Source organism: Rattus norvegicus, chromosome 5, assembly GCF_021556685.1.
Source record: "Rattus norvegicus strain SHRSP/BbbUtx chromosome 5, alternate assembly SHRSP_T2T, whole genome shotgun sequence".
NCBI classification, from domain to species: domain Eukaryota; kingdom Metazoa; phylum Chordata; class Mammalia; order Rodentia; family Muridae; genus Rattus; species Rattus norvegicus.
The window spans coordinates 68709129-68735479 of record NC_141538.1 but is presented as its reverse complement, the minus strand read 5'-3'; the positions used below and the strand labels follow the sequence as shown (position 1 = coordinate 68735479).

General features: G+C 43.7%; 1 protein-coding gene across 1 annotated transcript in view; it reads right to left on the bottom strand.

Moving 5' to 3' along the window:
- Plppr1 (phospholipid phosphatase related 1) overlaps window positions 1–24302 on the bottom strand; it is a 290841-nt gene extending 266539 nt beyond the window's left edge. Inside the window, 1 exon segment of the mRNA NM_201271.3 lies at window positions 23934–24302. The gene's annotated coding sequence lies outside the window, so the exon portion shown is untranslated.
- Window positions 24303–26351: the final 2049 nt, after the last annotated feature.

Here is a 26351-nt window from a genome sequence, read left to right as displayed (position 1 = left end):
AATGCCAACTAAATTTTGCCAGCCTTTCAAATATTCAAAGTTTAAAAATCAGAACAAACAAGGATCTATCAAAGAATGCTTCACACACATGCACATAGCATGCAGATGTATATGCATATATATGTATATACCATGTGTACACACATGTATATGCAAATGTGTGTATGTGTGTATGCAGAAATCAGAAGTCAGTAAAAGTGCCTTTTTGATTCTCCATATGTTGTTTTATTTTTTTGATACCAGGTCTCCCACTGGACCTGGAACTCACCAATTCAGCTAGACTGACTGGCCCACAAAACTAGGGTTCCTTCTATTTCTAACTTTACAGCACTGGGATTACTGGGGAACACTATCATGGGCAGCATTTTCACATGGATGCTCGAGGTTGAACCCAGGTCATTGTGCTTGCATACCAAGGCATCTTGACTCCACTTGCCAAACAGGAGGGGAGACCTTACATCCCCCTTCACATTGGATCCTTTGTCTATCCACTAAGTCACTATGAGCTTGTAAGCAGCCTTAGGTCTTCCAAGAGCTCTGACAAGGGCCGGAAGAGGAAAGTGTTTTTGTTTTAGTGTTGTGTTTTGTTGTTTCTTTTCTTTTTTTTTCTTTTTATTTATTCTTCTCTCATATGTTACACACTGACTGAAGTTTCCCCTCCCTCCCCTCTGCTCAGTCCCTACCCCAACTTTCCTTCTCCCCTACACCCACTCCCCTTCCATTTTCCTTCAGAAAATAGCAGCTTCCCAGGGATAATAACCAAACACAGCCTAACAAGTTACAATAAGACTAGGCACAAACACTTATATCAAGGCTGAACAAGGCAATCTAGAAGGAGGAAAAGGGTCCTGAGAGCAGTCAAAAGGGTCAGCACCATCGCCACTCCCAACGTTAGGAGTCTCACAAACACCTCAAGCTAAACAACCAAGACTTGAATATAGAGGACCAAGCACAGACCTGTACAGTCTCCGTGATTGCCATGTCAGGCTCTGTGAGCCCCTATGAGCCCTGCTTAGTTCATTCTGTGGGTTATGTCCTCCTAGTGTTTCAATCCCTCTGGCTCCTACAATCCATAAATGGTTTTCTTATTCTGGCCCATTTCAGATTAGAATGGAGTCACTGGAGCAGAGGAAAGAAAAAAAAAAAGAACCAGGGGACAGATATGATCCAAGTGCCAATGGAACATTACAATGTCAGAGAAATAATGAAAAACAATCTCTCTAGAAGTTATTTGTAGGAGTACAGAGATGGTTCAGCAGTTAAGAGAACTGGCTACTCTTCCAGATGATCTCATTCAATTTCCAGCATGCACATGGTGGCTCACAACTATTTGTAGTCACAGACTCAGGAGATCTGATGTTCTTTTCTGGCCTTCATGGACAATACATGGCATGCATGTGGCGTATAAACAGAGATGCAGGCAAAACATCCCTGCACATAATTTTTAAGTTATATGTAGTTTTGAGGAGTAAATAGCACTTCTATGGGGCTATATAATCCTGTGACATTCTCCCAAAAGGAATTATGTGGGTCTGAAAAAAAACAAATAAACACAAAATTACAAATAGTAATCTATATGGAAAAAAACCCACAAGAGAGAGCTGAAAGCACTCTCTAGTCAAGCTAGGACAAATGAGAAAAAGTTTCAGGGAAATAGACTTCTGTGGCACCTAAGACAAAATTCTTTAACAGGTGATTGATGAAATGGGCTGTCCTGAGAGAATGCATAACAGGTTGAAAGGCACCAGTGTGTTAGTCAAGCCCGGAGATTCCAGTGCTGAAGTTTGACTGCAATACTCTGGTTCTCAGCATCTCCCATCATACTATCAATAATAATTGCACATCCCACTGCACTTACAGACCCCATAAAATCATGTTCTGAACACACACAAGCCTTCCGTCAACATTCCTTAACAATGTAATAGAACAACGATTTAATACTATTGATGTCTTATTAGGTGTTATATAAGTGGTCTAAGGAGGATATAAGGTGAGCCATGGGATGTGTGTAGGTTATATGTCATTTTACGTGGGGCTCAAGAATTTCCAGATATGTCTAACCATAGTGACAGGGATCCTAGAATTCATCCCCCATGGGCGCTGAGTGAATACACTTCCTCAGAACACTGAAGGGGTGGCAAGAAATGTATCTCAAGTATTAGCATATCTTCCTGGCAAACACTTGATACACAGAGGTTGTCTTTAGTGTAGCTTTGAAATTATTAACACGCATAAAGTAGAGGCTGTCAATTACAATTAGAAAAGATTGTTTTGCAGAACATGATATAAAATCCAAAAGTGTCCTAAGCAGACAATGGCTTTAAATGTGACAGTTGAATAAAAGATGTGGTTAACGGTGTCCATGGGCTAGAGAATCTCAAAACGTCCACATTGCTCACCATGCCACTTCAGCATACTTCTGTGATGTGCAGCCACATTGCCCAACACAATCACCAGACAGATCAATAAAGTTAAAACAAGAATTCCCGAAGGAGGTGATATGGCGGGGAGAAAAGCCCATGAAATTGGATTATGACATGAAGGGCCTCTGTCTGAGTGTTGAAAATATCTGTAAGTGATTTTATATGACCTAAAGCAGAGGACCAAGAGCCGGTGATTACATAAATAATGGAGCAGGAAGACAGTGCAGAGTATTTAAGGTTACTCAAGACAATGATGAAGTATAAGGCTGTCATTACAATGAAAGCATCCAATCCAATTCTATAAGGAATTGATTAGCCGATCTTTTGATTTGCTTGAAACATTTGGCCAAGTGGCTCTCAGAAAGATAAACAAAACTGTCTCCACAGGAGACAAACAGGTAATCTCTAACTCTAATGAAATAAAGACCCACAATACATTTCACAGCCTGCGATTTGGTATTAGAGATCGTTTTTGTTAGGCATGTACAGCAAAAGCATGCTTCCTGGGCTAGTACAGGAGAACAAACCCTGATACATTTAGAATTGTTCACTGCTAACATATAAGCACAACACAAGTCATTGTTACAGACGACTCTGCACAGGTTGCAAAAGACCTACAAGGAAAATAGAATTCCATCCTATTCCAAGTGGGAAAATCCCCTACCAGTGAGAATCTCTCTACCCAATGAGCAGTTCAACTCATGGGATCAGAATCTTAGAAACTGAACTAAGGCTCTCGGGAGCCCACAGACTGTCTTTGTGGATGACATTGCCTGTTGTTACGAAAAATAAACTGTGTTTGCTCCACTCCTTCCCAGGCTATCCTCACAGCCTTCCTCCTCACAGCAGGGTCAGGGGCTTTAATTCTCTGGTTCCTGTTTGTTCCACTCCTAACAGCCTTTCCTAATTCCCATTCAGTCTGCTTTACTTTGGCTGACACAGCAAATACACTTGGAAGAGCCTTACAGCAGAGGGGGAATCAGTCACAGCCTTGAAACAAAGGAGGATCATCGAAAATTTATTTATTTGTTTCCAATTCTCTCCTTCTGGAGGTTCAGGACCAGAACCTGGGATAAACACGGTAATAAATCCATTTATAACACCACTGTCTGGGACGACAGAGCAGTGGATAATCAGTAATAAGTCTTTGTGAAGAACAGATCCTGAGAGTTGGCAAGTGGAATTTTACAAAGCTCTGTTCCACATAGGTAGAATGGTCGGAAAGAAAAGAAGTGCCCCAGTGTCATTCTGGATCCTGATCTAATCAATATTATCATCTATGCCTTTTAGAGATGATGCAATTGTATTCTGATATGCATCAAAGGTTATGGCTGAATAAATGAATACATGAAAGAGGCTTGGGAAATTATCTTATGAACTGGAAGAATTTAGGTAATAGAATCCAGCTATTAAGTAGATTAGGCTTCATCAAGAAATGATGTTCACCGTAGACAAAAACATTCATGTTTGTGATTTTTGTGTTGTCGAAGCATTTTGTAGATGGAGTTTGCTGCTTCCATTTCTTGGGCTTAGTGGGAATGGCAGAGCCCACACCAAGCTCCCAGTGCTTGACAGAATAGGAGCTTGGCTTCTCAGTGTGACACACACAGTCATTTATAACGAAGCCCTGCACACTGTTCACGCTGCATCAGTTTCTTGCGACTTTCAGATCCTTTCCTCCAGCCACACTTAAAGCATTTCTGAAGAAGTAATTATTTATTCATACTCGTTTATTCAAGAGGGGACAGTATCTCATTTATTTATCTATACAACCTTGTAAGCTAGGCAGGTTGAACACTGTACCTATGCCCAGAACAGTGTTCTACTATAAACATTAGAGTTTGATTCTTGGGGTGGGGGGAGGAGATTCCACAGAAGACATAAACATTCAAAAGGCTTTTGTATTGGAATTGGTGTGTTCTGTGTTTTAGTTTGGAAAGATGGTTCTGCAGGCATTAGGGGAGGGGAGGGGCAGTAGAGTAATGACAGGGGACACTAAGGACATGGTAATGATCCAGGAAGGAGCCATAAGATTAAATGATTCCTGCGGTGATGGGGCTGGGGGCTATGAAATCGATCTGGAAGGCTTTCTGAAGGTGAAGGAATGGAGCGCTCAGGGATTAATTTAAAAAGAGAGAAGGCGGACTCTAAGAAGGGACTGGACTTTGTAGTTCAACTGACAGCAATAGTGGTGCCATTAACTGAAATGAGAAGTCTTGGAAGGGCAGGTTTGTGGGGGCAGGTGAGCAGTCCTGCATGTTTTTTGTTAGGTGTCCTATGCCATTTGAGGTGAGATGATACCAAGGCACTTAGCACTGGGCTCCCTGGGTGGAAACATCAAAAACGGATTAATATAAAGTTTCTATTTTCCTTCATTTCCATCCTGCCCTCCTGCATTCACCTGTCTCATCAAAGACTGCGAGTGCTAATAACTTATTAACAGCAATTTAGAAGGAACTGTGAGATAATGAAATATAGGCAAGTGTTGAGGAACGAATTAAGTAAATTGATACAGGCTTCATGGAGGGTGGCTCAACAGAGCCTCACTTAACATATGCCTGTCAGTATAATAGGTTTTCACAGTTTAAGTTATTTTTAGCATAGCCTCATGATTTTTGTTGTCTTCATAACAAAACCAGCTTATGACTCGATCACCCAGCCTTTGTCTTCTTATCACCAGGTAGTTCAAACGCTTGCATCCTTAATGGCAGAATTCTCTACGTCTGAGTTTGATTCATCACATTCAAGCCTCAGCACGATCTGCCCAGCAGTTTTAGCCCAAACAGACTCATGCTGCCATGGAGCCTCCCTGACTCCTGTCATATATCCTGAACATGTGGCCCGTCCCGGAGTGTCACTCTAGTGGAGAAAACTGATTTTCCTTTATCCAGTTCACTTGATAACTTTTACCCTAGTGGCTAGATTTTCATTCATTCATTCATTTAAAAAATATATAACAAAATAAAATATAATAATATAAAAGACAATCTGCCACTTCAAGACAAACCAACAGAAGGAAAAGAGACCAAGAAAATCAACAAGAGACAGAGACCAACTCATTCATCCTCTCCACTCAGGAATTCCAGAAAACACTCAGTTAGAAGCCGTAACGTGAGTGTAGAGGAGGATCTGCTGCAGATCTGTGCGGCTCTGTGTTTGCTACTGCAGGATCTGTGAGTTCATATGAGCTTTACTCATATTGATTTACAGGATCTCGTGTATGTGTGTGTGTGTGTGTGTGTGTGTGTGTGTGTGTGTGTGTTTGTGTGTGTGTCCTTTCCCTCTGTCTTTTAGACTCTTTATGCCTCCTTTTCTGAAGGGTTTCCTGAGCTCTGAGGGGAGGGATGGATGGAAGCTCACTTTTTTTTTCAATGAAAAGAATTGTATATAGGAAAAACAACCCTCCCAGGACACACATCAAAGTATTAATAGTGGTTATGATCTATTGATGTTGGGATTTTTTTGCATTAACTCTCTATCTCTAAATTAAAAATTACATTCCTTTGAGGCAGTACAAAGTAGGAGAGATTGACACACATAAAGTAGCTACAATCCATGAACTAAAATGAAATGTCCTCTGCAGAAGAGCAAAACATGACATAAAAGTGACTAACACCTGGAAGGATGGGTGGCTAGGAGGGGTGGGAGAAGCTCTGAGACAGGGGAGCGGGGATGTAGAGAGAATGCCTGAGGAAAGGCAAGATCTCTCATGCAACTCGAGCAAGGAGGAGATGAGATAGGGAAGAGAGTCTGTGGCTTCCTGTTGGAGGAGACAGTGTCATAGGAAGACCTAAGGCTTCATGACAACCTCCTGGGCATCACCAAGGAAAGAAGTGATAATGGCTGAAGACGTATGATATCCAATGGTTACAAGGGAATAAAGACAAAAGACTAGAACATGAGGGGGATAACATGAGCAAAATTATGATTCAAACCATAACAGAAATGCAAAATGATTGTGGGTACCAGAAAACACAAGCTTTCAACACCACATTTGAGAAAGAAGATGGAGCAAGTCAAACTGAAACCACAAAGTAGATCAGAGATGAGGGGCCATGAAGATAAAAGGAAAACCATGAAGGGACGGTACAGTGATGTCATGGAAGAGAAAAAGTGAATAAGACACTCCAGTGACAAGGAGAAGCCTACAGAGGCCAGGAGAAAGCAGATGGGAGAAGAGGTTACGGACGAGAGGTGGAAGACTTGAGAAACTGTGACACACAGCAATTCCAAATTTCTAGTTTTGTAAGTCGGAACAGTCCTAGCTGGTAAGGATCAATCAGTACCACTACTCATAGGCATCACCGTGGGCCAATTTTGACCCAAGTTTTTAGAAACTTGGCATCACTAAGGAGAGCAATAGATAGGCTGGCTCTGCTGCATATCCTCCTCTCCAGCCCTTTCCTCTTCCACACACTTTCTCCTACTCTACAACTCTCAAGCACACTCACCCAACTACCACATCCCACACATTATCCTTTCACACGTGGCTGTGCCAGTTGCGAGCAGACAGTGATTCAATAGCACCTACAAATGTGGGGGAAACGTACAGAGACTTTTCATGCCAAATATTAGAGTCCTATCTTTTCTTGAAAAAGTCAAGCACACATCCAAAGGAAAAAATTTGTCTCCTTTCTTTCAATTATGAGGTGGGGAGGAGGAGGTGCTCGTGAGTGCCTCTACAGAGGCCATAGACATTGAATTCCTCTGGATCTGGAGTTACAGATGGTTATGAGCATTGGACATGGATACTGAGTCCTCTGCAAAGAAGTAAGCACGGGACCTTTAGTCCATTAGTCCAGCCCCAGAGAATTCATATTTAAAACGCATGCTCAAGGACTCCCCTCCACCTTTCAGTATTGATGGGAAATGCTCTCGGTGCACATTATTATTGACAAAAAGATAATGAAAATCCAAGCCAATTCAGAGATGAGAATCACAGATCTTAGTATTTCTTGGACTCTAAGGAAGCTGTTCTGATGATCTGACTTAGATAAAATCATAGAAGAAATCCTTTCATGTACCATTTTTATAAAATGCTCTTGTTCTTAGCATATGTATGGATTTTTGGAGCCAGGATCCCTTAACCCTTAACTTTCTCAGAAACTCTATAAACTTCCTGCTGAATCCCTTCTTCGTTATTTCAGTACATTCAAGATTGCATTCCTTTGCTAGCTGAGGCTATTCTGTAAGCATGGGGCTCACAGCAAGATGGTAAATCACAGTAGCTCTGTATGTGTGAGGTGTGTGTGTGTGTGTGTGTGTGTGTGTGTGTGTGTGTATTTTTAATACAAAATAGAATTTCCCATGAGCCACTATTACATCTCTTAATAAAAAAGTACCCCACCATAATTGCCAACATTAGAACCATCTCATCATACCTATCTCATCCTCAAAGCAATTTTATGTCATTAAACAAGCCATTGACCTATACCTGCTATTTTTCACAATTGATAAGTGATAATATGAGAAATATAGTAATATATCCAAAGTTGTGAGACTGGTGCCTGTCGCGTGGCATGTAAAGTACACATTCATCCACCTTTATATTCTTTTCTATAATCATCATAGCATAAAAAATATTCAGCTGAATAGATACAGCTTATTATTATTATTATTATTATTATTATTATTATTATTATTCTCTAATCTATCTCTACAGTCCAGGCACTATCCCCCTCCCAGTTTGCCCTCCAACTGTTCTTCATCTAATTCCTCCTCCCTCTGTCTCCAAGTGGAAGCCCTCCTCACCAGACCTCCCCACACTCTGGGGCCTAAAGTCTCTCAAGGATTAGGGGCATCTTCTCTCACTGAGGCCAGACCAGGCAGTCCTCTGCGCATATGTGTCAGGGGCCTCATATCAGCTGGTGTTTTCTACCTGGTTGGTGGCTCAGTGTCTGAGAGATCTCAGGGATCCAGCTTAGCTGAGTCTGCTGATCTTTCTATGGGGTCACTCTCCTCAGCTTTGTTCAGCCTTTCCCTAATTCAACCATGGGGGACCCTGGCTTCTGTCCATTGTATTAATGTAAGTATCTGCATCTGACTCTTTTAGCTGGTTGTTGGGCCTCTCAGAGGTCATCTATGCTAGGCTCCTTCCTGTCTGTAAGCACACCATAGCATCAGTAATAGTGTCGGGCCTTGGAGCCTTCCCTTGAGCAGGATCCCAATTTGGGCCTGTCACTTAACCCCATTTCCCTCAGTCTCTTCTCCATTTTTGTCCCTGGAGTTCTTTTAGACAGGAACAATTCTGGGTCAGAGTTTTTGACTCTGTAATTGCAACCTTCTTCTTGCACTTGATGTCCTGTCTTTCTGCTGGAGGTGGACTCTACAAGTTCCGTCTCCCCACTGTAGGGCATTTCATCTAAGGTCCCTCCCTTTGAGTCCTAAGAGTCTCTCATTTCCCAGGTCGCTTGTACATTCTAGAGGGTCTTCCCATCTCCTGAGGTTGCCTGTTTCCATTCTTTCTGCTGGCTCTCAGGGCTTCACTGCTGTTTCCCCAATAATTAATTATGTTACCCCTTTCTCCTCCCTGTCACCTTCTACTACCCGGGTCCCTTCCTCCCTCTGCTCCCTGTGATTGCTTTCTTCTCCCTTTCAAGTGGGATTGAGGTGTCCTCACTTGGGCCCTTAGGCTTGTTAACCTTTTTGAGTTCTGTGGATTGTATCCTGATTTTGGCTGATATCCACTTATTAGTGAGTACATACCATGCACGTCATTTTGGACCTAAGTTACCTTACCTTGGATGATATTTTCTAGTTCCATCCATTTGCCTGCAAAATTCATGATGTCCTCATTTGTAATAACTGAGTAGTATTCCATTGTGTAAATGAACCACATTTTCTGTATCCATTCTTCCACTGTGGGGCATCTGGGCTGTTTCCAGCTTCTGGCTAACGCAAATAAGATGAACATAATGGAACTATGACCATAGTGGAGCACGTGCCCCTGTGGCATGGTGGGCATCTTCTGGGTGTATGCCCAAGAGTGGTATAGCTGGGTCTTCAGGTAGATCTATTTCCAATTTTCTGAGGAACCTCCAGATTGATTTCCAGAGTAGCTGTACCAGTGTGCAATCCCACCAGCAATGGAGGAGTGTTCCTCTTTCTCCACATCCTCACCAACATGTACTGTAACCTGAGGTTTCGATCTTAGCCATTCTGACAGGTATAAAGTGAAATCTCAGGGTCATTTTAATTTGCATTTCCCTGATCACAAATGACTTTGAATATTTCTTTAAGTGCTTCTTGGCCATTCGAGATTCTTCAGTTGCGAATTCTCTGTTTAGTTCTATAGCCCATTTTTTGATTGGGCTGTTTGTTTTTCTGGTGTTTAGCTTATTGAATTCTTTATATATTTTGGATGTTAGCCCTCTATTGGATGTGGAGTTAGTGAAGATTTTTTTCCCAAACTGTAGTTTGTCGGTTTGTCTTATTGATTATGTCCTTTGCCTTACAGAAGCTTTTCAGTTTAGTTATGTATTGTTCCAATTTAATACCCTGAAATTTCCTAATCATAGTATTGTTAAGAATTAGGATTTCCCCCCATATTTTGTCTGCTGAATTCCATCCAATTGGGCACACAATCCCCACCTAACAAACCCACTAAGTGTTGAAAATATGAGGGGCAACATAAAATCAGACAATTGCAAGTTGAAGCATAGTAAAATCGATATACTCCCATACTCATGCTATTTTTTCTTTCTCCAGTCAGACTATTGAATGAAAGAGTATATGCACTTCCAATTCTGAGACTCTTTGCCAGTTAGAGACCAAAACTCATAAGTCTACCTGGTCAGCGTGTTTTTTTCATAAGTGCTCAGGCACGTGCTTGCATCCGTAGTCAATGACGTCTTTTTTTTTTAACATTGTACTAATTGGACAGCTGCAAAGTGAGAACTTGAGTTTTCATTCATCTATTCATGGAAAAATTAAACCAAATCCCAAGTCATTGGCCATCTACACTGTCTAGTTTATGTATTTTCATACTTTACTCTCACTGGTGTGCATTTCTTTCTGTTAACGCTCTCTAGTAGTGTGGCTATATTAAGTCCTTTTCAGTTATGCACAGCTATACTATTCCTATCTTTTAAGACATCACTTTCGAGCAGTCATTTCCTGGAGAGTAGCTCTGAATGAAGCTTTCTCCTGGCCCCTGAGGATTAGCGGCAGTTGAAGCCTGAGCATCACTACCAATGCATTAGGAGATGTGCATGTTTCCTATTATAAAACCAATGCTACTGTGACTCTCTCTGTGATGTTACAACACCATATTCATCTTTGTATTTTGCCTAAAACAAAAAGAAACCTTTCCTTTAACAGGAATCTCTGATTCCTGTGGTTTCCCATCTCACTGTGGGCCCAGATGCTATAATGATGGAATCTTGATTGCCTCAAAGCAAAATAGAAGACATTCAGCAGGAAGTTTATAGAGTTTCTGAGAATGCCAAGAGCTCTAGGATCTTGAAAGCTTTGAATTAGCTCAGGCTAACCCTGACACATCTTCTCGCAAATGTTCCTGGCATCAAATATCTTATTGTCTTATGTCCATGCCTTTTGTTTTCCCAGTGAAGTGATAAGTTCACTTGTCATTTTTCATTTTGCTTTTCAGGAGTCCCAGTGTTTTCTTGGACTCAGAACAAGGCCATTTGGCATCTTTCCCAGTGAGTAATGATCTATTTATGGACCTGTTTCTCTGGCACATTTCTGCTGACATAGTTCTCTAGACACAGGAAAAAAAATAACCAAAGTTAGGCTACATGCCATCTGACATTGCAATTGGGCTTGAAGGAGGAGTTGGGGCCCTCAGTCAACAAAATGTCTTGTTTATTTTTATTGACAATAATTGTATAGATGCATAGAATACAACATGAGATTTCAGGACATATATACAGTGTGTTATATTCTTCGAGCCTCTTAGGTGTGTTAAATTAGTTCCACCTACCATTATGGTGAAATATGAGGATAATTACCAAGACTCTCTTATGCTAAAGCTCTCCTCTCCATAACAAATGTTCAATTCCTGAAGATCTTAATAATATCCATGATTGGGAGACTTGGAAAACAATCATGATAGTCATCAAAGGAGGCAAGAAGAAAGAGGAATTGTTTTATCTGGGATAAGGAGAGACATTCAAGACAAGCTGAAGTCACAGACGTATCTAAGAACAAAATTTATCTATAGCATGAACATTCTCACAAGTGCTTTAAAACCTTCTGAAAATATAGTTTATTTTTATTTATATATATGCATAGAGACACATATGCATGAGTAGATGTCAGCCTAGTCTAGAGAGGGTGTCACCTGGAACTGTAGATTACAGAGTGTTGTGAGACACCTGACATGCTGGGAGTGAGACACAAGTCCTCAGAAAGAGCAAGAGTGACCTTAACCACTGATCCATCACTACAACTCCAAACAGCATGTGCTATTTACGAGCACAATACTGAGGACTCACATGACTCTAACCTGAAGGTAGAGCCCTGAGAACTACAATGGGTGCAAGAAAAACTGAAATGACATCATTATGGGAAGACGATGAAGACTATTTGACCTGATGAAGGAATGATGTATTCCCGATACTATGAATAGATGGGCCATCACAGAGAGGCAAGATACGGATTGAGGACAGCTATTCACAAACTGGTGACAAGACAAGATACTTGACATGATGCTTATAGACCCCCTTGACATCCTTTAGGCAATACCATGTCTCAGTGGGGAAATGATGCCTCAGGTGGACTTTTCACTTGCAACTAATTCTGAACCAAAGTGATGTGGATGTTCAGGGGATAATTTCATGATAGGAGTATGAGAGCCAGGGAGGAATTCTTCAGGGACTTCACGGGCAAAAGGCAACCAAATTCCCTTCATCTAAAAGTGCTGAACTAATTTTGAGAACTAAGTTTATGTGTTGGGGAGGAGGGTTGTCTCAAAGAAAAGTTCTGACAAGAAGACTATAAATGATTCTGTGAGGTAGGGACCTTATCTAGAGATCACAATGTGACTAGAGACGATTTTCAATAAGTCCCACTTTTTAAAGATAAAACTCTAAAAGATCCACATAATTAAGGTATCGAAATAAGTACTATAACTCATTAGATTGCTAACAACAAGAATAATCTAAGGGTCACAAATATGTTAGGAGAGGAGGAGGTTTTAATGGGTTTTGTAAGAATAAGAGAGATAAAAGAGACCTGAGGCTGGTAATGGGCAAAGCAAGACAATCTGGAAGATTCAGATACCTTGGAGGTGTGAAGATCTGAGCTTCACCACCGCCTGTCTGTGTGGGATCTGACATGCATTGGGGGTCAGCAGGAAAAGGATCCTAAAATGGCATGAGAGTAGGCAAAGAAAAGCAAAGCCCAGTAGCCCCATTCAGATTAGCCCTCTGGAACCAATACCCTTCATTGAGTTCCATTTCTCACTGTGCTTTCTTGAGCTTCTGCACATTTTGAGATGTTCATGCTTTCTCTTGGGTGTGGCCATTGCTTTTGGCATCTTAAACTCATGTTCAAAATCCTGATACTTCTCTTCTAATATATTTATCCAGTAAGTTTCAGGCAGTCAGGTTTGGGGGTACGTGACATTGAACAGGATATACAGAATCCCTCTTAATGTTAATACTGTAGGAGGAGCCGGGTCACAGAGGCGGACGAGCAACTTCATGAATAGAAAGAGCTAAAGGATTTCTCAGTGCTGCTAAGGAAACATAAATCAAGGCCAATGAAGGAGTAGTGAGCTGAATGTTTCAACATTATCAGGGAAAGGCTACCTGATAGCCCATGAGTAGGCAATCACGTGACTTCAGAATTGGAGATGTGCAGATTTTTTTCAAAGCAGGCATTGCAGGTGGACCTAGCCATGAGTGCAAAGGCCCTGCTTCACATGCAACCTTCTCTGCTTTAACTGTCAGGATCCTAGGCCACCACAGTCCAGACTCGGTTGGCTGCCATCTGAGATACATACACATGGCCACCTACCTGGGGAGCAATAGAGGCTTGGTGAAGGAAAGGAGAGGCTAACCGACTTATGAGCTATGAAAGGAGAGGTCTAAGCTCTGCATAGGTTTCTGCTTCTCATCACCCACCCTTCAAATTCTATGAGTTTCTGCAAGCATATGTATATGTGTACGTCTAGGTAATCTACCAATACAACTAGAAAAATTGAGAATGCATGTGTTTAACTAGCATAGATCAACAGTGTCCACCTTATGTATAAATTAGCCATATATTTAAATCAGTTCCCAAGGATTTCCATGAAAGTAGAATAATACCGAGACAGAGGATTAGACTTTAATTTTTAAAGTACAGCCTTCATGTATTAGTCATTCTCTCCATCTTCCCACCCCTTGCAAGGCTTCTGAATTCACATGTGAGAATTCCGAGAAAGGCAGGGGGATTGGCCCAGCATCACAAAGCTAATGAATGACACAGCTGAGGCTTAACTTAACAGAGCAGGGAAACAGAATTAGCATGTTTAGAAGTCATAGTTTTATTTATGCCATATCTTGAGCAAAACTATCCAGATCAGCATAAGGAGGGGCAAATTGTTTGATTAAAGATGACATGTCAAATGCATTCATTTTGGGATTCATTTCTTAAGGTTCAAATTGGCAAGATGCCAATTTAAAACTAAATCCTAGTAATACGTTTCACAGATGAATACCTTCCCTAGGAAACTTGGGTAACATCTCATTTCACATCAAGAATGTTGCCTGGCTTCAAAGTATTATGCAAATGTGAGACCCTCGGGCCTTTGAGGAAAATGGGGAGCAGGGGGAAGATGGGCAGGTCAAGACAGGAAAACAAGAAGGGCATCCTTGCTGCGGCTCCTGAGTGACATTTACATGGAGCGTGAGTCGTTTCAATTTGGTAGCAATTCATTGCACAAACTAGGTTTTGTGATTCGAGTTCCCGAGCTCCCCCTTCCTGATTCAGGGAATGGTTTTGCAGTCAGATGTAGTGGAATCAGCGCTGAGTTAACAGAGTAGAAAATAGTCTGTCTTCTCTGCCTTCCCAAATCACCAGTTGTGGGACCCTAGACAAGCAACTCAACCTCAGCGAACCTCAGCTTTCTTATCTGGAAGAAAACCAACAATTGAAATGGACCATCCCTTCCAGCAATTCTGTGAAGCAAGAAGAACTGACGGCTGTTGCCATGGATTAAGTTCGAATTTAGTGCCCTCATTATTGTAGCTGTTGTTAGGATGTAAGCTCTTGAGAAGCACACAGTTTAATAGGTGGCTTCTGTGAGATGGTCAGAAGACATGCATTAGCCAGTCTTCATCTGCCTGCAAGGGAGAGCAGCCAATTATCATACAACTAGTAGCATTCAGTGAATGTTTACAAGGCAGAAAAATCAGCTAAATCCAAAAGGCGAGACAATGCATAGAGTCCTACCATTTAGGAAAAAAGATAAAAATATATAAATGAAAATGGACGCAGACTGTTGGTAGGGTGTGCAGCATACGGTTTACGTAGATTCTCCAAGAGGTTGGTACTGGGAATTTGTAAAAAAGGATCTTCATTTATTATACAGGCACTTTGTACAGCAGCATAATACACACAAGACTGACTTAATTCAGTTTTTAATTGATGAGGAGGGGTATTATTATTGGTTCAAACTAGCCTGGCAAGAAATTGGGCCACGTGTCCTATGTCATATGTCACACTAAAACCAAACAAACGAACAAACTAAATTAAACCTAAAAGATTTTTTTCTCAAGCTTTTGAGATGCTGCCTGGCTTTTAAAGTTCAGGGGAAGTAAATGCAGACATACTATTTCCAGAGATGATGGCTTCCCTCTTAATACAAGTAAAAATAAAACTTTTTTTGTCTTTGTGTCTGTTTGGTTTCAGGGACCCCCGAGGAGAGCAGGCTGTGAGCTGCTGATCAGATCAAGGGCATGGACGAGCTTGACTGGACGTGATGACCAGGAAGACTAGGGCATAGAAATGATAGAGTGAGCTTGGCTTGAAGAGATGCTGACCTGAACATCAGCTCTCTCAACCACGATATTCCTGTTAATTGCATCTTATTCCACTTGATTATATATGGCATTGAATTCATATGTTGATGAGGGGCCATTGCTCCGGGCTTCTTATCAGAAATCTCAATAAAACGGTGCCCAGAAACCCTCACCCATAAGCTATGCAAAGACTGCTCATCTCCTTACGGCTTAGTGGCTCCCATCACCACAGTCACCTTTTCAGCACACTCTCTGTGAGCATTTTTGGAACACTTGATGCCACAATGCTGAAAGACATGGCCATTTCTTTTGTAACTGATGTGATCTGTGCTTCCAAGGCATGTCAAGATTTAGGATAATCACTCGAAAAGGGTGTTTATTTCCTACGTGCAGGTGACTTTGCTCCAGGTTGCTACTGATGGATGAAAAGGATAAATTCGCCATAGATGAAGGGTGACCTGCTAGAATGCCAAGCTGACTCCCAGCCAGTTAACACTAGACTAGCCGCGGAAGCTTGTCCCCTAAGGTTTTCCAGAGATCGAAAGGTTATGGATGATATGAAATGCCCAGTCTTAAGTCACTACCCAAAGACTATACATGGACTGACCCGGGGCTCCAACTGCATATGTAGCAATGAATAGCCTAGTAAGGGCACCAGTGGAAGGGGAAGCCCTTGGTCCTGCCAAAGCTGGACCCCCAGTGAACGGGATTCTTGTGGGGAGGGCTGTAATGGGGGGAGGATGGGGAGGGGAACACCCATAGAGAACGGGAGGGGGGATTAGGGGGATGTTGGCCTGGAAATCAGGAAAGGGAATAACATTTGAAATGTAAATAAGAAATACTCAAGTTAATAAAGATAGGGGAAAAAAGAAAAAAACAGAAGAAATGCCCCGTCTTCAGAATCAGAACTGGACTGTGCACTGACTATGGCTGCATTCTTGACTGTGAATCTAACTCTGTGTCCATCAGCTGAACAAGCCAGCTCAACTTCCTGCAGTTTGATTTGCTCAGCTGTTAAGAGAAGATGCTGGTAACTACTCACCAGTGTGCTGTAACTATGATGATAAACATAGGAAGTCCTCCAGATAGTCAGCTGGGGCTTCTGTATGGTATTTAGGAGACCCACTCCACCTTCCCACTGATGCTCTCCCTCCCCTTTCTAACTTCAGAAACGGTCAGTCTCTGTCACTATGCTCGCTGCCCTCATTTCACAGACAGGTCACAGTGCTGTAGTCCAACTCAGGCCAAGTTGACAGGTGTGCTCATTTTCACCCATTTCCTAGCTCGACTGCTCAAAAACCTCAGAACTATAAAAGCAGACAAAAGTCTGCTTGAAAAAAAAAATTGTAAACAAAAGGATGTGTCCAGACAATCCTTGCAACTCCTTCTAGCTCTGAGACAGAGGTAAGCAAATGACAGGTAGGTAGCCCTTTTCCTCAGCTCTCAGGTTAGCTCTCTGGTTTGACTTTGACCACTGAATGCACTGCTGACTTGTTATCAGGCCAGCCAGGTCATGAAAGTTAGCAGCACCTGCCTGCATGTTGGGCGAAGGTTCCATCAGTACTTTAAACGGTGTCATTGTATTCTGATGGCAGAGTGGAAAAGCTAGGGACAAATCCTCACTACACTTTGAGGAGATGAGACAATGGTACCAGGGAAAAATGTTCAAACAATTACCCCCAAAACTCAACAATCAGAATAGAGTGTCTGGGTAAAATATTCTTAAATTCATACTTAATCGAAGAACCCCGTAATGATCAAAATATTTAAAACTTAAATAAAGACAGGACCAATAGCATGCTTGCACAAGCATGCTTCACTGACATCATCTAATTTCCATGCTATAGAGGGGCTTCTCACCTACAAACACTAGTGACCTCAGGAAAATTGTCCTTATTTGATTTCTCATTCCTAATCACATTTCAAGTGCAAGCCTGATAAGATAGCTCAGTATGTGACCCATTACACTTTTTATTCTTAAAAAAAGGAACGATAAACAAACAAACCAAAAAAAAAAAAAAACCATTAACAACAACAAAAAGTTGAAAGCTGTGTTATTTAGGATGGCATCAATGACTCAAAGAATAAGATTTGTTCATTTATGTCTGCAATGTAAAGTGTTTATTGAGCAGTAACTATGAACCAAGCACTAAGCTAGGCACTGAAATGTCACAGAATTGAAAGAGGTCAGGAGGTCGGGAGGTGGAGGTCAGGAGGTCAGGACAACCTAAGAATAGAATTCTAGAAAGAAGGAACATCATAGCTAGAAACTTCTCCCTGGGAGGACTGTGAGGAATTTAGTGTGTGGACATAAATACGGTGGGTGTATACATAGGCATATATGTATGCATATGCATATAAGTATATATTATATGGAAGGGCATTATCCATCAAACCTGAGTTCCACTTACTGACCTGCTGCTAACTGGCTAGACCATGGGGCCACCTTATCCTCTGGGATTCTGTTTTAGGGCACTACACAAACTTTCCCCTAAAGAAAGTAGACAATTTGCTAGAGAATGTTGTCAGTCTCACATGGGAGGTGTCCAGAGTCCATATTTGTCCATTACAGCCAGGTAGGGCTGTAATTACAGCATGTAACCACGTCCCTGAGAGCATTTCGCTAAACAGCCAAGTTCCCATTGTGAAATGTCTGAAAGGCTGAAGCATGTGAGGACCACAGTAGAGAAGCAAACGTCCATCTTCTCCCTCAGGTGTGAGAAAAGACACCTAGCAAAAGTTCCTGGCAACCACCCAGCAGGCAGCCTAGCTGGTTTGTGTCTATTGATTTAATTCCTGCACCCAGAAACTTGGGATTACAGTCAGCTAACAAAAGGTTTTGTTTGTTTGTTTGTTTGTTTGTTTGTTTGTTTGTTTGTTTTTAATGAACAGCAAAGCACACATGGGCTGTATATTTTTAACTTCACTATTTTTTACATAGAAGATCTTCCTTCCCCTTGCACCAGGATGAACAAATAACTCATCCTTAAAATCTTTCATGATGGGATCTGCTGTGATTCTTGAGGACAATAGGAATTGAGAGCACAGAGACATTTATGATGTGCCCAAACTCACAGTTGATAAGTGGCAGAGCCAGCTTTAACTGAGGGCTGGTAAGATGACCCAGCAGGTAAAAATGCTGGCTACCTAGCCTGACAAGGTGACTTTGATTCTTAGAGCCCATATGGTAGAAAAGAACCCACTCCTGAAAGGTGTCCTCTAATCCCTTCAAGTGAACATTGGCATGTGTGCTCTCTCCCCTCTTACTTGCCCCCCTTCTCTCTATAACACATCATCATCATCATCATCATCATCATCATCATCATCATAAATGTTTATTTAAAAGGCAGAAACTGGCCCCTGGCATCTACTCTTTAATAACAAAGAATTCAATTAATTCAAATTTTTGAGTGAATTCAGAATGAGTACTGGCAGCAGCCACATTGCCCCTTAAACAAGGTTCATCAACCTGCAGGTCCAGCGACACCAGTCAGGTTGGACACTCAAGAATATAATTCTGCAGGCTTCAGGAAACACCTATGATTTAGTAGCCGGGGGAGGAGGGATCCTGTGTCTGTCCCCCAGTCCTTCCCACATCCTTAGGACCAGACATCCTTTCTCTCTGCTCTGCTCTTCTGTTCTCGTCCTGGCACCTTTTGTTCCTAAGCACTACCTCTTTCCAGCTGCTCCTCCTTGATAAGAACTTGCTGCAAGCTCACTATCCCTTCTCCCGATGGCCCCATAACTCTTTCCCCTGCCAGACTTCATAAATGATGGATAGACGCACAAGCCCGGATGCTCTTCCCTCCACTCCCCTCTGGACTCTGAAATACGGCTTCTGCGCACACGGTTGTACCAGGCTGCTTTTCTTACTGTCACCGGGGAGGTCTGCTCATTGTCTATCTTCAGTTCTCCACTTTCGATCCTTCCTCACTTAAAGCCATCCTTCTCACTGATACAGTCGATGAAGGGACACAGACTATAGAATGACCGCAGTAGCTTTGAGAGCTGGTCCTGATGACAGCTTGATACCCCACAAGAAAGCTGTTAAGAACTGTCTTAACACCGAGGCAAAAGGAGGTATGCTGTAAATCAGATTTCATGACTGTCCTGATGCAAGGCCTGATCCAGGGTACATCTCTGGAGCCCGAATATCGCTTTCACAGTTCTCTTGGGCTTTTTGCTTTCATGTTAACTCTCTCCCACCTTGTCTGAGAAGCCCATTCTTACATCCTTTATTTGCTTCTCTCTTTTACCCCTACCTGTGGCTACGTGCTGAGATTTCATTTCTGGATTTATGGTCTTCTTCCCACCCTCTCTCTCAATGCAAACAAGAATTGATATTTATTGTGATGTCAAGGTACACTGAGATTTGTCCCAGTACTTTAGGAGATGTTCCAGAGATATCCCAAATCCACTTCTGTAAAACACAACCCTACTCACCTTTCTTGGCTAACCTCTTTCTCCCTTGCCATCATCCAGCTACAATATCAAGTACACTGTGCTATCTGGAACGCTACTTTTCCTTCACCACTGTGCTCAGTCTGAGAACAAGTTCTGCTTTGCTCTATTCGGACGTCTCATACTGAGACTTCCATATTGTAACTCAAGATGTGTGGACTTGGCTCAGTAAGATGCCAGGACCCTCAAGTTGTATTGTAAGTTTCTAGGTCATGGGAGTCTGGCCAAGATCCAAGATGCCAAGATGCCAAGGTCTCTTTAAATGAGACAAAGAGCTTAGGAGCTTTGAGTTCCAACTTAAAATGTTTTCACTAAGTTCAGTAAATAAGGGTATTTTGATGAGCAAGGGGAATAGGGAAAGATTCATTAGAACCTACTACATATCAGAAATGAATTGTATGATTCTGCCACTGTGTCCAAGATTTGCTGGTAACCCAATTTCTTCAGGAGGGGGCCCTAAAATGACGGCTCAAGGCTGTTCACAGTGACTCTGTGGAAGGGTGGCATTTCTTCATAGACTAAGCTGAGGAAATCCGTTCTTTTTAAAATCTGCAGTCTCTCTAGAACAATTTTTTTGTCACTGGTTCCCAAAAATGGGCACCTCAGAGACCATGACTTAGCATCTATTATCCTAGAGCAAAGTCATTACTTTGTTATTGAACTTCTCATTCAAGTGATGTGGTCATCCATCCAGTGAATGTGTGTTGACTCCATATCGGGCCCCGTAGTAAATGTTGAAGAAGCAGCAGTGACTGCCCTGCACTCACAAAGCAGAAAACAAAACCCAGGAATGGATGCTGTTCCTACAGCAGGTTTTACCACTATCTCTTGTTTCCCAGGTGTATTTCCTTCTGCTCCCCATCGCCGTCATCTCCATCATCCCCGTCATTTCACACTTATATCCCTACAGTCAGCTCCAGGACTGCAGCCTCACCATCCCCAATTCATCCTCCACGCTGCCGTCATGGCCATCATTCTCTAATGCACATCTGATCGAGTCTCAGACTCTCCCAACCTTCAAAGGCTCCTACACTTTCACATAAAATTGAAGCTCTTTTGATGGGACGGCGGCGAGGTGGGGGTTGGGGATGAGGCGGAGGGAATTCCAGTCACACATGTGATTCCTGCTCACTTCTCTGACATGTTGTTATTCCCCTCGAAGGAGATAAGACCCTGCATTGCTGTAGCCACCTAAAACTCCTTTCATGCCTCACATTTGCTTACTGCCTGGGAAGTCTCTCTTCTTGTCCTTGTTCAAGACTCACTTTCCATCAAACTCCCTAAGAAACCTTTTGATCTCCCCACCTTTCCCTCCCTGGAAACTCTCCCTTTGTGCTTTCATAGTATCCTGGCCATATCCCTGTATAAATACTCCATAGCATTAGCTGTTGATTAGTGTCACCCAGGTGCCATTCTTTCCTCTATGGCTCTAGTCACATGGGATGACTTACAGTTACCCAATTTGTATCAAGCGGTTACACATTTCCTCTGCCTGGAATGACCCTTCAATCCTTCCCTCCTTGCCAAGACTATTCATTTCTTTCCCATGGATCCCGGGGATCACTTAAGTTCTCCAAGGGAAGAAAAGCAAATCATTGTCTTACATGTACTGTTGGCGCTTCATTTGCGCCACGATCATAAGTGAGTTAGTTATACGCCAGAAGTTGTTTCCTCTTTCCTGAAGGTTTGAACCGGCTTTTACTCTCTTGTGTTTTGGTTTGGTTTTATTTGTTCCTTCAGCAAAAAGTCCTGGCGCATGTTTCTCTAAATGTTGAGAAAACCTGGAGGGAGGGAGTGGGGTGGACAGGTTACATATCAGGAGCTCAGTACAGGGCAGAGACAGTGCAAGCTGACTGTTCCATATGTGCTAACTCCAGGTTTATCACAACACTGCAAGCACTCTGAGGGGCAGAACTATGTTATTTATTTTAAGTGGCTTCTGGTACTAAGCACAGGACACATGGTCAATAGGCATCTGTCAATGGAGTCTGAATGCTATCAGAGTAACCAGATCTTGCAAATGAGGAAAAAGAAAATGCACTGTAGCAGATAAAGAACCCTAGTAAAGGAGAGTAAAAAAGTCTCCATCTTTTCCTCCCAAGAGCTGTAAAAATAATGATGAGACTGTCACCCTGAAGCAAAAAGCACTGGCTTCTGGGAAGGACTTTTCTTCCCTAGCTATTTGAAAAAGAACAAGACAAAAACACTTTTGGATTTCTTTCTCACTGTACACATCAATGGAGTCATAAAGCTAGGCTTTTCCAATCCTCTGTTTCCCTTGACTAACCCCTGCCTCGCTCCCTCGTATTTTTCCTTTATTCTTCCAAACCTCACCTCTTCCCTATGCAAGGTCTCATGTGTGAACTTTGTCAGTGAAGCTCATCTATGTCACAGTCTCTCACATTTCAGTCCTAAAGTTATCAAAGCAAAACCTTTTCCTGTTTGCAGAAGCAGGGAAAGAGAGAGAGAGAGAGAGAGAGAGAGAGAGAGAGAGAGAGAGAGAGAGCACTATTTGCCACCTGAAGGTGAGGAAACCCCGTGACTATATCATCCCGTCATTGATAAACTGATCTCAGCCTCCAGCACCTCCTCTGCCAGCACCTGCTTAGCTTCACTGAAACCCCAGACCCTAGTTTATAGAAGAGACAAAACTGTACCCACGTGCGTCCACCCCACCTTCCAGTCCCAAACTCGGCAGGAGGGAGAAACGTGAACACATCTACTTTCTATATCTAAAAAAAAAAAAAGCCAAACTTGTTTGTATAGTAAGGCAAGTTTAAGAACGACCAAGTCTTTTGTGGTCCAGATGTGACATCCTGGGCGCCACCAAACTAGATCTATTCCATGAACAGGGACTGCCCGCAACAGCTCCAGAGAGGAGAATAGATTCAGTGAACGCTTTACAGAGCCTGGCACTGGCCCTTATCCTACCTTAATTGGCTGTCTGTTCACACCTCTTTAAATGTCTCTGGTTTGCCCCTCTTCTATCCCTCTTTGTCTGGCCTCACCTGCTGACCCAGGTTGGCTACCTCAAAGGGCCCTTAGATTCCAGGCTTTCCCCGAGTGCTGGCAGGCTAAGAGTTCACCTCAGCGGGGACTGGCCTTTCAAATGGAAATTCTGTTCTCAGGATCTTTTCCCTGGTGCAGAAGAGCAAATACGTCGGGAAATAACTAGATAACTAGGTGGCAGGTACCAAAGCAGTGCCACAGAAAAGGTTGAAAGCAAAACACCATATCCCCACAAAGACAAATAACAGCCCAGAATCCTACACAGAGGCTACACGTGTGTGCCACAAAATCCAAGGCAAAAATAAATTCCCAGATTCGCTTGACACCGCTGCCACCACAGCTGTCTCAGTCCAGCTCCCAGAGCTGCTGCAGTGGTGTTTGTGAAGACAGCGCCTTCCCCTGGGAGCAGAGACCCTGGGGCCCCAGCGTTTCTAGGAGGTGATTATGCCAAACCTTTCAATAACTCATCATTCATCCTGCCCTGACCCAAACCTCACCCTAGAAACTCGGTCACTGTCGAAATCGATGAGAAAGCCGTTGGCTATCCCAATTCTCCAGGTGACACCATTACTATGTATGTGCCTGGAGCTCAGGAAAGAGAATCTCTGGCAGGTGCCCACGCCTGAGGCAGAAATCAATGGCAACGCTTACAGCTAGGAGCTAAGAAATCTCAAGCCCTGCTGGGGCGGTGGGTTTGGCATCAGCTACTGGAAGGTCTCCGGACCCCCACACCCACCCCTGCAAACCTGCTGGGCATCTCAGCCCGGAATGCAATCTGAAGGGCGGAACCGGACAGAGAGAGCGCCTCCACGCCCCCTTTGTCTCCACGTTTGCCAAATGACAGGAGAGGAAAGTTTACGAGCCTGGATGGGGTAGCTTTCTTCTGGGTCCATCTGGCACCTCGCAGGAGCAGAGATCCTCGCTGGGATAGGATCGCGCTCTCCTCCTCAGAACGACCAAGCCACTACCTTCACCTGCACCTTGCAACCCGCAAGCCAGGCGTGGGCCACCTGAGTCGCTTCCGTCACCCAAGTCTGTACAGGCTCATCTGTGTCCTAGGCGCCACACTCACCTTTGGCGGCCAAGCTTCCTCCCTTGCGCCCTATTGGGCGGACCGGTAGCCGGCGGCGAGGTGCATTCAGGCAGCGGCTGCAGACAAGCTCCTCAGGCGCTGCTGCATTCCGCTTGCGTGGGAGAGCGAGCGGGCGAGTGCGCGGCACGGGCGTATGCGAGCGTGTGTGTTTGTGCGGGGTGTGTGTGTGTGTGTGTGTGTGTGTGTGTGTGTGTGTGCTCACACGCGGGGTGGGGGCAGGAGTGCGCGGGATCACAGATTCCCTTCGGCGACCATCCCTTTGCTAAGCCTCCTCTGCTGCCTCCTCTCGCCGTTGGGTCCAGGTTTTGGGACCTCCCGTTTGTTTAATGAAAGGGAAGGAGCAAAAGGCCGGCGGGGAGGGGGCGTGGGGGGGCGTAGAGGCGGGGAGAGGGCTGCGCATGCTCAGAGAGGGGCACTGAGCTCGCGCTCTCTCTCAGGAGCTGAAGCATGAAGCTTGCCGGGTTGTGCCCCCAGGGAGTCCTGGAGACTCTGTGGGGTTCCTGGAAGGCAGCGGGGGAATCCCGCTACCTAGGTGCTCTCGGAGCGGAGACGCCGGAGCTCCCGCGCGCTGGAAGCCAGAAGCAGAATCCCCACCCACCTAGGAGCTTCTGCTGCCAGTCCTGCCGCGTTCTTCTTGCCTTGGGTATTTTTAGTGCTTGCTCAAGCAATCCCAGAGGCCAGCGCATGACACGTGCAGAGAAGTCCGCAAGGAAACCCAGGTTGCAGGTGGCACCTTGACTAAAACGAGCGCTCTGACTTGGGTTTCCTTCTCCCCCTAACTTCCACTGTCTCAAGCAATGGGTAGGGCAAACAGTCCAGAGTCGTCCAAACAGCTTTGATGGTTTCAGGTCAGAAAGCCACATAAAGGGAAGAAGAAAGAAGGTGAATCCCCAAGGACCCTGGATTCAGCTTCCTCCCATGCCAAGATCCAATGAAGACACTACTTGCCCTTCTCAAAAGGGCAAAAAGAACAATGCAGCTATTGTCCCGCTTGTCTCCAGTGCCAAAGCAACTGTGGGTTCTCATCGGTTGGGGCTTCTGGCCCCCTGCTAAGTGGAAGAACAACTGTCAGCTTAAGAGAATTTGAGCCTGCGAAGGTGAAGTAACCTGAGGCCACTGGACACTGGCTGGTGAGAGGCTCTGCAAGAGGAGTGGAAACTTTCTCAACGATGTTCTGTGCACCAAATAGGCAAATGGCTACTATCTATTCAAAAGCTTCCATTTTCTTCTCACGGTTTAATCACACAGCGTCAGTACGCACACACCCATTTTCTCCCTTACTAGAAAAAGACACCCCAAACAGGGGACGTTCATGAACTCCCTTGCGCTCACGCTCACTTGTTTTCTATCTCTCCAAGGAAGAGGCACAGAGAACGGCCCCCTCTGGCAAATGTTTTCCAAGCTTTCATTAAAGATCACTTCGGAGAGCTTCCACTATGCACTGCTAGCAAGCAGATGCCTTCTTGCTGAACTCTGACCCGTGTCTCATTCGTCTTCTCAATAATAATGCCGAGTGGCACTTTGAACAGCAGACAATTAGATCAAATCCTAGGACACACACGGAGGAGAGAAAAACAGCATGTCTAAATACCACAAACAAAAGCAAAGTTCAGGAGAAAAGAAAAAAGAAAACTGAGAGGAAGAACACCAAGATAGAAGGTTCTTATAAGGAGGAAAGTGCCCAGGAAGTGTGGCAGGTGGCAAGTACCTTCCCCCTGAGGGTCATTGAGAATAGAGCTAAATTCTTCACTTAAAGGACAATAACACTAAGTTTCCATCCACCCAAGGGGGTCAGGGTCTCCAATAAAACCTCTGTGATATATTTGGGGCTCCTACTCATGTCTGCTTTTATATTTTTAATGTTTTGTTATTGCAGTATTTAGAAACGTCTAAGAGAAATCTGCTCCCCACTCCCCCAACACATTGCCTTTAGAACAGTGAACAACGTTTACAGGAATTTCAAGGTGCTCATATTATGGGGTCAGCCGCTGTGCTTCCTTGGAGAAGATCACCCCAGATACCACACGTGCAATATGTAGGAGGTAATACTCACTGGAGGAAATACAGGGACATAGAGTGGAACAGGGATTGAAGGAAAGACTATCCAGAGACTGCCCCATCTGGGGATCCATCCCATATGCAGCCACCACACCCAGTCACTATTGCAGATGCCAAGAAGGGCTTGCTGACAGGAGCCAGACATGGATGTCTCCTAAGAGGCTCTGGCAGAGCTTTACTGATACAGATGTGTATTCTTACAGCTAACCATCTTACTGAGCAGGGGACCCCAGTGGAGGAGTTAGAGAAAGAACTAAAGGAGCTGAAGGGGGTCTGCAACCCCTTAGGAAGAACAACAATACCAGTCAACCAGACCTCACCAGAGCTCCCATGGACTAA